The sequence below is a fragment of the Sinocyclocheilus grahami genome, unplaced genomic scaffold, assembly GCF_001515645.1.
Source record: "Sinocyclocheilus grahami isolate Dianchi unplaced genomic scaffold, SAMN03320097.WGS_v1.1 scaffold117.1, whole genome shotgun sequence".
Lineage (NCBI taxonomy): Eukaryota > Metazoa > Chordata > Actinopteri > Cypriniformes > Cyprinidae > Sinocyclocheilus > Sinocyclocheilus grahami.
In genome coordinates, this window is record NW_015505296.1 from 1,299,712 (window position 1) to 1,309,800 (window position 10,089).

Genomic DNA, 10,089 nt, shown 5'->3' on the forward strand with positions numbered 1-10,089 from the left:
GTGTGTGTGTGTGTGTTATATATATATATATATATATATATAACTTTTCTGTCCCCCTCACTTCTGAAATGATGGCTACGCCCCTGTGTAGAAGTGTTACTTTCTATAAAGCAGGGGTGGTCTTAAAGAAAGCAAAAGTCCACCAATTATTAATTGAGAGAGAACACAATACTATATTATGCTAATTTAAAGTGAACTATATAGTAATCTGTACAATTCAGTTAACTTTAAGTTATATGCATAATATTGTTCTCTCTCTCTCTCTATTATATATTCATAATATAGCATTATTAAATATAATAGAAGTAAAACTATTTACTTAGAAGAACAAAAGAACATCTTATACTTCACATTGAATACATTATATCAGCAAATATATCCAAACTTGCACTTTATCTCACAGAACAGTTACCGCGCTTGGGTTTTCCTATCGCAACTGTATGAAAGACCAAACGTTCAGTCACAATAAAACAGGTTATCTCCCCATAAACATGACTAGACCACAGAACTGAACTGCGCTGGATCCTTAAATGTGCGAAGCGAAGATCAGCGACAAATGTGCAAGCGGACATTTAATGCACGGTATTATGGGTGGATCTCTAAGAAGGCTTACGTGATCTTAAAATAACGCAGTCGTATTCTTGCAGGAACTACAGAGCAGAAAGCGCATACACGTCTGCGTAACAGCGCACTCACCCGCTTTATTACTATTGTCATAGTTTAAAACGTCAAACAGTGCGCATATATAATGTAAAAGCGTATCTGCTACTTACAGTTTCAGCCGCGGCCCGTCACTTCCTAGGTACAGAGTACCTCTTCTGCGCTCGAGCGTGCGTGAGACACGCTGTGCGTAATATTTAATGAGGTGGGAGGGACTCATTCTTTCCATGACTGGGTCACACCAAACAATCTTTAACTAAATACAAAACATGTGATTCTTTCGTACACCATGACTCACGCTGTTTGGTAATAAAGGAATGACTATTGTAATCTTTCCATAAGTCTGTCAAATATGACCCAGCCTATTGTGGGGTGTAGTTACCGTCTAAAAGAGCAGCTGTATGAAATGCGTTGTCGTCTCTTTAAGATCTCCGTTTCCTCTCTGTGTGTGTGTGTGTGTGTGTGTGTGTTTTAAATATATTTAATACAATGGATATGTGTGATATGTCTAGCACAAGGCACAAAACATTGGGTGGATCCAAATATGGAAGTTTGCCCAAGCGGAACACGCCCTAAAGTCAGCCACGCCCATCTGTGCGTGCGTATGGCGTCCGTGGACGCGTGCGCTTACAGTATTTAGGAGTTCACAAGTGTTCGATTTAATGTTGAAAGTGTGATTATTTCAAATAACTGTTTTCTATTTGAATATATTTTAAAATGTAATTTATAGGGATTTCAAAGCTAAATTTTTGCATCATTACTCCAGTCACACTATCCTTCAGAAATCATTCTGATATTCTGATTTGCTGCTCAAAAAACATTAATAATAATAATAATAATTAAAAGCAGCAAATCAGCATATTAGAATGGTGACACTGAAGACTGCAGTAATGATGCTGAAAATTCAGCTTTGATCACAGCAATCATTAAAAAATATATACAAATAGAAAGCAGTTATTTTAAATAGTAAAAATAGTTCACAACATTACTGCTTTTGCTGTACTTTGGATCAAATAAATGCAGGCTTGGTGAGCAGAAGAGACTTCTTTATAAAACATTAAAAATCTTACTGATCAAAAACGGTTGACTGGTAGGTTATATAGATTACAGAAATTTTATATTGTAATGTTTTATAGATATATATATATATACATAAATAACTTTTCTGTCCCCCTCACTTCTGAAATGATGGCTACGCCCCTGTGTAGAAGTGTTACTTTCTATAAAGCAGGGGTGGTCTTAAAGAAAGCAAAAGTCCACCAATTATTAATTGAGAGAGAACACAATACTATATTATGCTAATTTAAAGTGAACTATATAGTAATCTGTACAATTCAGTTAACTTTAAGTTATATGCATAATATTGTTCTCTCTCTCTCTCTATTATATATTCATAATATAGCATTATTAAATATAATAGAAGTAAAACTATTTACTTAGAAGAACAAAAGAACATCTTATACTTCACATTGAATACATTATATCAGCAAATATATCCAAACTTGCACTTTATCTCACAGAACAGTTACCGCGCTTGGGTTTTCCTATCGCAACTGTATGAAAGACCAAACGTTCAGTCACAATAAAACAGGTTATCTCCCCATAAACATGACTAGACCACAGAACTGAACTGCGCTGGATCCTTAAATGTGCGAAGCGAAGATCAGCGACAAATGTGCAAGCGGACATTTAATGCACGGTATTATGGGTGGATCTCTAAGAAGGCTTACGTGATCTTAAAATAACGCAGTCGTATTCTTGCAGGAACTACAGAGCAGAAAGCGCATACACGTCTGCGTAACAGCGCACTCACCCGCTTTATTACTATTGTCATAGTTTAAAACGTCAAACAGTGCGCATATATAATGTAAAAGCGTATCTGCTACTTACAGTTTCAGCCGCGGCCCGTCACTTCCTAGGTACAGAGTACCTCTTCTGCGCTCGAGCGTGCGTGAGACACGCTGCGTAATATTTAATGAGGTGGGAGGGACTCATTCTTTCCATGACTGGGTCACACCAAACAATCTTTAACTAAATACAAAACATGTGATTCTTTCGTACACCATGACTCACGCTGTTTGGTAATAAAGGAATGACTATTGTAATCTTTCCATAAGTCTGTCAAATATGACCCAGCCTATTGTGGGGTGTAGTTACCGTCTAAAAGAGCAGCTGTATGAAATGCGTTGTCGTCTCTTTAAGATCTCCGTTTCCTCTCTGTGTGTGTGTGTGTGTGTGTGTGTGTTTTAAATATATTTAATACAATGGATATGTGTGATATGTCTAGCACAAGGCACAAAACATTGGGTGGATCCAAATATGGAAGTTTGCCCAAGCGGAACACGCCCTAAAGTCAGCCACGCCCATCTGTGCGTGCGTATGGCGTCCGTGGACGCGTGCGCTTACAGTATTTAGGAGTTCACAAGTGTTCGATTTAATGTTGAAAGTGTGATTTTTTTAACTCTGCTACTGAGAATGCATGGCACAGTTTTGCTTGAGGGTTCTCTCGTGGCTTTTCGTATAGAGTGCAGAGCTGGTTATCCGAGAAAAAGATAGCTGCTCTGAACTTGTCCTTTGTAGATACAGTATTAAATATGGGAACGATGAAGAAGAATATAGGTTTGATTGATTAATGGTATTTGTTGTTGTTGTTTAGTAGTTAAATATTTACTTGAAATATTTATTTCATTCTTTGGTACATTATCTAAAAAGCTGTCAAATAATAAGAATAAAAAATAAGGAATTTTGTTGGATTTAGTAGATAAATATCATTTATTATAATATTTTGTACTCCTGTTTGATAAGGCTGTTTTTGTGATTTTAGCCTGTCGGGAAATTTTTGATTATTGTGTGTGTGTGTGTGTGTGTATACTGTATACAGTATATATATATATATATATATCCTCCTGAGAACCAGAAATAAAAAGCTTTGTGAATTTAGTATTTTTTCATGTCATTACATTGTTTAGAGCATAAGAAAAAAATGGTAAAATAACAATTTTGAAAAATTATATTTTATTCATAAGTTATGCTATGCCCTCTGTAGAGGACACCAGGACTCCGTTTTTCTACAAAATAAAATGACAATAGACATGAAAAGGCAAAAACAATGGGAATTTTTTTTAAATCACCAATCAATTTTTAGGTTTCAGGATTTTTTTATAACTAACTTTGTTTAAGGATGGTTCTCAACTATGTTATAAAATATATAACAAAATGATTTGATATACCATTTTGCTTTATGCAATATGTGTGTAAAAATTCCATAAGCTGGTCATATTGTGATTTGAAACCCCATAACATTTCCCTGAGATGTTGATTTATGACAAACAATTTGAAAATTAATCAGATTTAAATTATAATTACAAAATATTATCATATTTCCATAAGGATGTACAATTGCATCTCTAAATTAATGTCAGCCATTTTTAAAAACCAAGGAGAGGGAGTGGTCATGGTGAAACATCCAATCATTTGGTATCACTGGAAAACCCTGAATGTTCTCTTAGCTCTGTACAGGACATCCAGACTTAAAACTGTGACATGTGAGGTCTCAGAGAAATTCACTAAAATATAATGTTCTCTACAGAGACAAAAACTCCATAGCTGGGTCTCAGGAGGATATATATATATATACAAGGTGACTAACCTGAACTGATCATCATTTACCAACAAAATGAAGTAGAGAGAACTTTTTCCTCAATATGAGTCCAGTATTTTGACTATGTGCCATTGTTATTTCCTCACAATAGCACATCAATTCACTTTTAGAGCCTGTGATGTAAGATTGATTTCACTCTCATGGTTTAACTCAGATTAAAAATACTTTATACTTCCTACATGTACCCTATGGCATTGATTAATTAGTTAAAATAATTACTAAAATTTGACAGACCACATCCATTTCAGGCCTCTTCTAAATATGCAATCATTGCTACATCCTCTGCAAGGAGATTGCATGATAATTATATTGAGGAAATGTTCTGTAGAAGAAAACGTGTACTTCCTCAAGTAATCACAGCAGTGATGCAAGTCTAACATCATCTGATATCTAAGAAAAGGCTGTATTTTTTTAAACTGTGGAAATGGTGGATTTTTTTAGCTCCTATGGCTAAATAGCATGTTTACAAGACACAAAAATGTAATATATTTCATATTGAATTAGAAAAATGCATAAAGTCTGTTCAAAGTGTATGAAATATTTACAATACATTTACATTCATTTGTTCGTTTAAAAATCAAACAAAAATGACAAAATAATTCTAAGGTTTCTCAGTAGATTCTGATATTCGTGGAATAACACAGGCCCCTACGGATAAGACGAGGACAGCAGTGGTGTTCCTTGCTGACTGGTGAGCCAAGTAAACACCAAACGTCACCTAAGAACAAGAGCAGAGGAGAAAAGAGAAGTAATGTAATTTTCATATTATGGAAATATCATTTCTGTCTTCTTGTAAAAGCAATCAATGGAAGAAAACAAGAATAAGGAGTTTTGTTTTTACAGACCTTTCCACTTCTGCATTCAGAAAGAGACCGATGGGGTTCCTGGGTCCTAGTGGCTGATTTCTGATCAACTCCAATCATCTGACAGCGGCCACATCTCCCAATCACCTTAAACAAAACATCAAGAAAAGACCTGTGCATCTAAATTCTGGCTGATTATGGCTGTGTCTATTACATCAGCTGTTTCCACTAACCTGAAACTGTGTGTCTCCTATTGTCAAGTGAGACCAGCCGTCCTCTGAAAATGCCTCTTGTCCTGAGATGACCAGATTTGCCCTAAAACGCTGAATGAGCTGCTCCATGTCGTGTCATGTTCCTTCATTCACACTATCATGTCATACCAAATATAACAAAAACATCCCAAAATAATGAAGAAGTATACTATATATTCGTAGAGTACTGGTTGACAGAATTTTAAAAAGACAGACTAAACAGCACTTTCTTGAAGAAGAAGGTACTGTATTGGTCAGTTGCTGCTGGCATTACTTTACCTGTTGGCAATGTGTTCTTGCAGAAAAGACACACTGGCTCTGTTAATAAGCAGAAACTGTGTCTCTGTCACGAATTCAGTCCATGGACTTCCGTTTATTCACAACCAGATGTCACCCTTTCCATGTCATTGACTCTCGCACTACACAAACTGTTGCATAGCACCCTGGACTACATTTCCCATCATTCTTTGCACAATTTGCACACTGCCCTGATTGCACTCATTGCACACAGCTGTTTCTAATTACCTCATTCACTATATAACACCCACTCTAACCACATTTCTCTGCTGAGTATTGTTTAGCCTGTACCCCTTTCCGAGTCTCCGTGTTTTCCTTGTTTTGCCTTGTCTGTTTTTGCGGTTTCTGATCTTTGCCTGTTTCATTGGATTTCTCCCTCTCGTCTCGCCCCTTTTGATTCTGTCTGCTGATCGGTGATCTACGCTAGCCCTATGACTATTCTTGTGTTTTGCCCACCATATACCTGTTTGCCATTGTTTTGACCCTGCCTGTGTACTATGTCTCTTTAATAAAGCCTGCAGATGGATCCACACGTCTCATGTCTCGTCAGCCCCGTTACAGACTCGTTCACTAGAGAAAGAGCAGTGGCACCACAGTCCCCCGCTGGACATGAAGACATCATTAAGGTAAATTGCTTGCCACTATAGGGACGTATACAAACAAATGAATTAATTGACATACAGTACAAATGCAGCGCTACAGTATATAATGTGCACAGCACACCTCTGGTGTGCGTTTCCCGATAATGTTGTCTCTTAGCATGCTACGAAGACTCTAAAGGTATACCTTAACTAAACTGTCCATGGCTCTGGTGCTGAATTGGTTGATATCGATAGCTCGTGAATCGATTATTCACTCTATGCAGGCGAGAAAATAAGAGTGGCATTCTTTATAAAAGAAGCACTTCAGAAATAGTTAAAATTGCATTTTTCAGGGCTCATGGGATCTTATAAACATAATCCAAATTGCAAACTAAATCCAACCCTGAATATTTTATATAATTTCAAAATGAGTGCGTGGACCTTCAACCTCAATGCCCAAACGTATCATGCCTCAACCTGCTACACTAACTGGCAGTATGCCTTCAGTTCACTGGCATTTGAAGGGGTCATTTATATTATCATAATATATTTGCCATAGTGTCTTCATTCACTCTACAACCAGGGTTGATTGCCCAGCAGCCACATCACATTATTGGTGTAAATCAATAATTTCCATTATTGGATGACCTACTCAATAAAAGCGCAAGATGCGAAACAAGGCCTATTACTCGCAGGGTATCAGCAATGACATGGAAGCCTTGATGCGCCTCCATCACCTTGTGCCTGGTGGAAGGCATATGGATATAATCTGTGGCATGACGGAGCAGGATGTTCGTGACTGAGTGAATGCACCAACACATAGAGGTCTTACTCAGCCCATATCCATTCACAGACCATATCCATCCGCATCTTAGAATTGCAGCTTCTGACATGGTAGCCAAGGGACTAAAGTTTTCACGGATGAAATAGTGCGCACACACACTAAATGGCTCCGGGAACAGTGGCGTCTTTGATTTAGCACAACTATTCGCTGTATCACTGCCATAGTTTGACCAAACACCACTTTTGCCACAGTGGTGGCCACTAGTGGAGTGAAGTTTCAACAGTGATAATGTATAGCTAAGAGTGGTCCAGACTTAACTAAAAAAGTTTCAGGAAACACGGGTTAACGTTAAGGTTCAGCTTAAGGTATAACTTAAGAACGACATATCATTATGAAGGTTTCAGGAAATGCACTCCTGATCAATTGGTCTCAAAAGAATATTATTAAATGTCTTTATTATTATTTATATCTTAAATATTGATTTATTAAGGTTTATTTTGGCGTTTTTGCCTTTATTGTGATAGGACAGTGTGTTAACAGGAAGTGAAGTGGGTGAGGGGGGGTGGTAGCGGGAAAGGTCCGTGAGCTGAGACTCGAACTCTGCTATATGTCACGAGGCTATCAGCTCTGACGTCTCAGACAATTCTAGCATGAGGAAAAATATGTTTATTTAACATAAACGATCAATCCAAATACAAATGCTGTATTTTACCTTTTGCTCGCCCAAATTTCATATCACGCAGGAATTCAGGCCTTTGCCTTATAAGATGACAAGGTTTCCCCAGAAACTCAGAAAGCCAGGCTGAAACTTCCTCTCCACAATCCACTGTCTGAACCCTACACCAAAGACAGATTCATTTGAAGCTACAGCAATATTCATATTAAGCTGCAGTATTAAGCCACAAAACCATTGTAGATGAGGTTCAAACACATGAAACTGTTTATACATTTTAAGCTCAACAAATGTCTGCCCAATGCAATGATATAAAATAACTTTTTTTTTTTTTTGGTGGGCTTGTTTTATCTTCATACCTGTCACCACAAACTTTGCTTTGGGATGTTCTTAGATCTGAATTGAATCTGAATCTGAAACAGTGACTGCCTCCATGCCTGAGACAGGAGAGAATACATTACTTGAGCATATTATTGGAGAGAATACATTATTTTAGCTTAGCATCGAATACATTAGAATACATTACCATGAATAATCTGAACTTTGACCACATAATGACAGACATGAACAAAAACAAAAAACAAAGCTCAGTTTTTTTTTAGCACAACTCTTGTAAAATAAAAATGTGGTTTGTTTTATAGTATCTTTTTCCACATCCAAAAAGGTGCCATGGTATCGTCTGATGTTATCAATGCACTATGGCACTTCAACAGTACTTGAAAAGGCCCTTTCTACTAAATATTTAGGCTCTTAAAAGTTGTATTTTATTTACAAAAATCTCATGAGATGTCTGCAGTTGTGATGTGCCTTGAAGCGCTCTGACCTGAGACCTGCAGCTGCAGTGTGTTAGAGGCCAGAGAGATGACCGGACGGATAAGACACAGCTTTGGCTTCCTTTTTTGGCTCAAACAAACTCCATTCTCATTCACAACCATCCACAAACGGTCATACAACAAACCCTGTGGTCCCAGTGGCCACTCTGTCACCTGTTAGGTCAATCACAACAACAGAGTACTTGCCATGAAAACTGGTATCATAACATCAACCTGCTTTTCATTGTCAACACAGAAGTATTACAAAACAGCTTTCTGTACCTCAAATGATGCGCATGATTTGACAGGATAGATGAAGAGATTTGTTAATGTATGGCTTCTGCCATTGTTCTTCTTTCCTTCTTTTGACACAGTGTCTCCAGATGGTGTTTTTCTCTCAGGTGAAGGAGTGATAACTTGTCCATTCTCATGCCCTAGTTGGCCATTTGGTTTTGATGGTAGGTCATAAGATGCTGCAGCCTCCATCGGTTCAGCTGACTTTAGCTTGATCAGTCTCTTTTGGTCCAGGATTAGTGGTTTGTCCACAAAAGTTCACAACAAACCGAAGAAAGTTCTGACAGTCCTCAAAACAAGACATATATCCAAAAGACACATGAATGGATCCAGTGGGACGTCCCTCAATAAGATCAATGTTGTCTCCACAGATGTGACCGGCCTTGAAAGGAACCGTTTATTAACAATTATTTCAAAATCAATTTCTGTCTGTCCGTCCGTCCGTCCGTCCGTCCGTCTGTCTGTCTATCGGTACAACTATCTATCTATCTATCCATCCATCCATCCATCCGTCTGTCCATCTGCCTGTCAATCTTTCTGTCCGTCCACTTGTCCAACTGTCTTTCTAGCAAACATCAAAGTTTGTATTGGCGAAAATTCACTTACATGCAAATTACTCCTCACATTTTGGTTGCTGATAACCAGATAATGTTGGCAGGCTCCCGAGTTGCAGAAACAGCTTGTGCGGGGATATGAATGTTGAAGAGACTGGCCATTTTGTCCACCTGTCAAAAACAAACAAACAAACAACAATAAGCAAAGACATTCAGTAATAAACATGTTCTAATTCTTACATTTTCTTTATTATTTGAACATATTTCACATTTGTAATTTTTGTTTATAAATATAATTCTTTTGACAGGCTATTACAGTTTTTCTCAGTCGCTTTGGTGCATTTCTCAAATCATCCTTAATATTTGCAAAAAACTATGTGCATTTCTCAAAACAATTCGTACAAACAGCACCACACAATGGATTACCTGCAAAAGCCTGTAACTTACTCAAAATCTTTAGTCCATCTCTCAAAAGTAAGTATTTATGTCAATTAACATATCAGTGCCATCAGAATGAAAAGTCCTTGTGTCATTGTTCACAAACAAGAGTCAAAATGCTTAGTCATGTTGTCAATATAACAGTGTTAGTATTACCTGATGTAAACTATGGCAACATTTTGGATGCCAGTTACTGTATTGAACAGTATGCCATATATCAATTTCAAAAGTACAAATTTACACATTACTGTATGTGGGATATTGATTGAAAGAGACTGGAT

The 10,089-nt window shown here is 37.3% G+C and overlaps 1 protein-coding gene and 1 pseudogene across 3 annotated transcripts in view; both read right to left on the minus strand.

The window, feature by feature from the left end:
• The window catches only part of LOC107589536 (annexin A11-like), a 23,642-nt gene extending 20,656 nt beyond the window's left edge, over positions 1 to 2,986 (minus strand). The window contains exons 1-2 of one of the 3 annotated variants that reach the window (XM_016278010.1): positions 2,818 to 2,986; positions 2,551 to 2,691 (exon numbers count right to left, since the gene is read on the minus strand). The gene's annotated coding sequence lies outside the window, so the exon portion shown is untranslated. Of the gene's footprint in view, positions 1 to 773; positions 846 to 1,042; positions 1,212 to 2,550; positions 2,692 to 2,817 lie in introns of those variants that run through there. The other 2 variants (XM_016278011.1, XM_016278009.1) reach the window with 2 other exon arrangements.
• Positions 2,987 to 4,272: 1,286 nt separating this feature from the next.
• The window catches only part of LOC107589537 (molybdenum cofactor sulfurase-like), a 15,149-nt pseudogene continuing 9,332 nt past the window's right edge, over positions 4,273 to 10,089 (minus strand).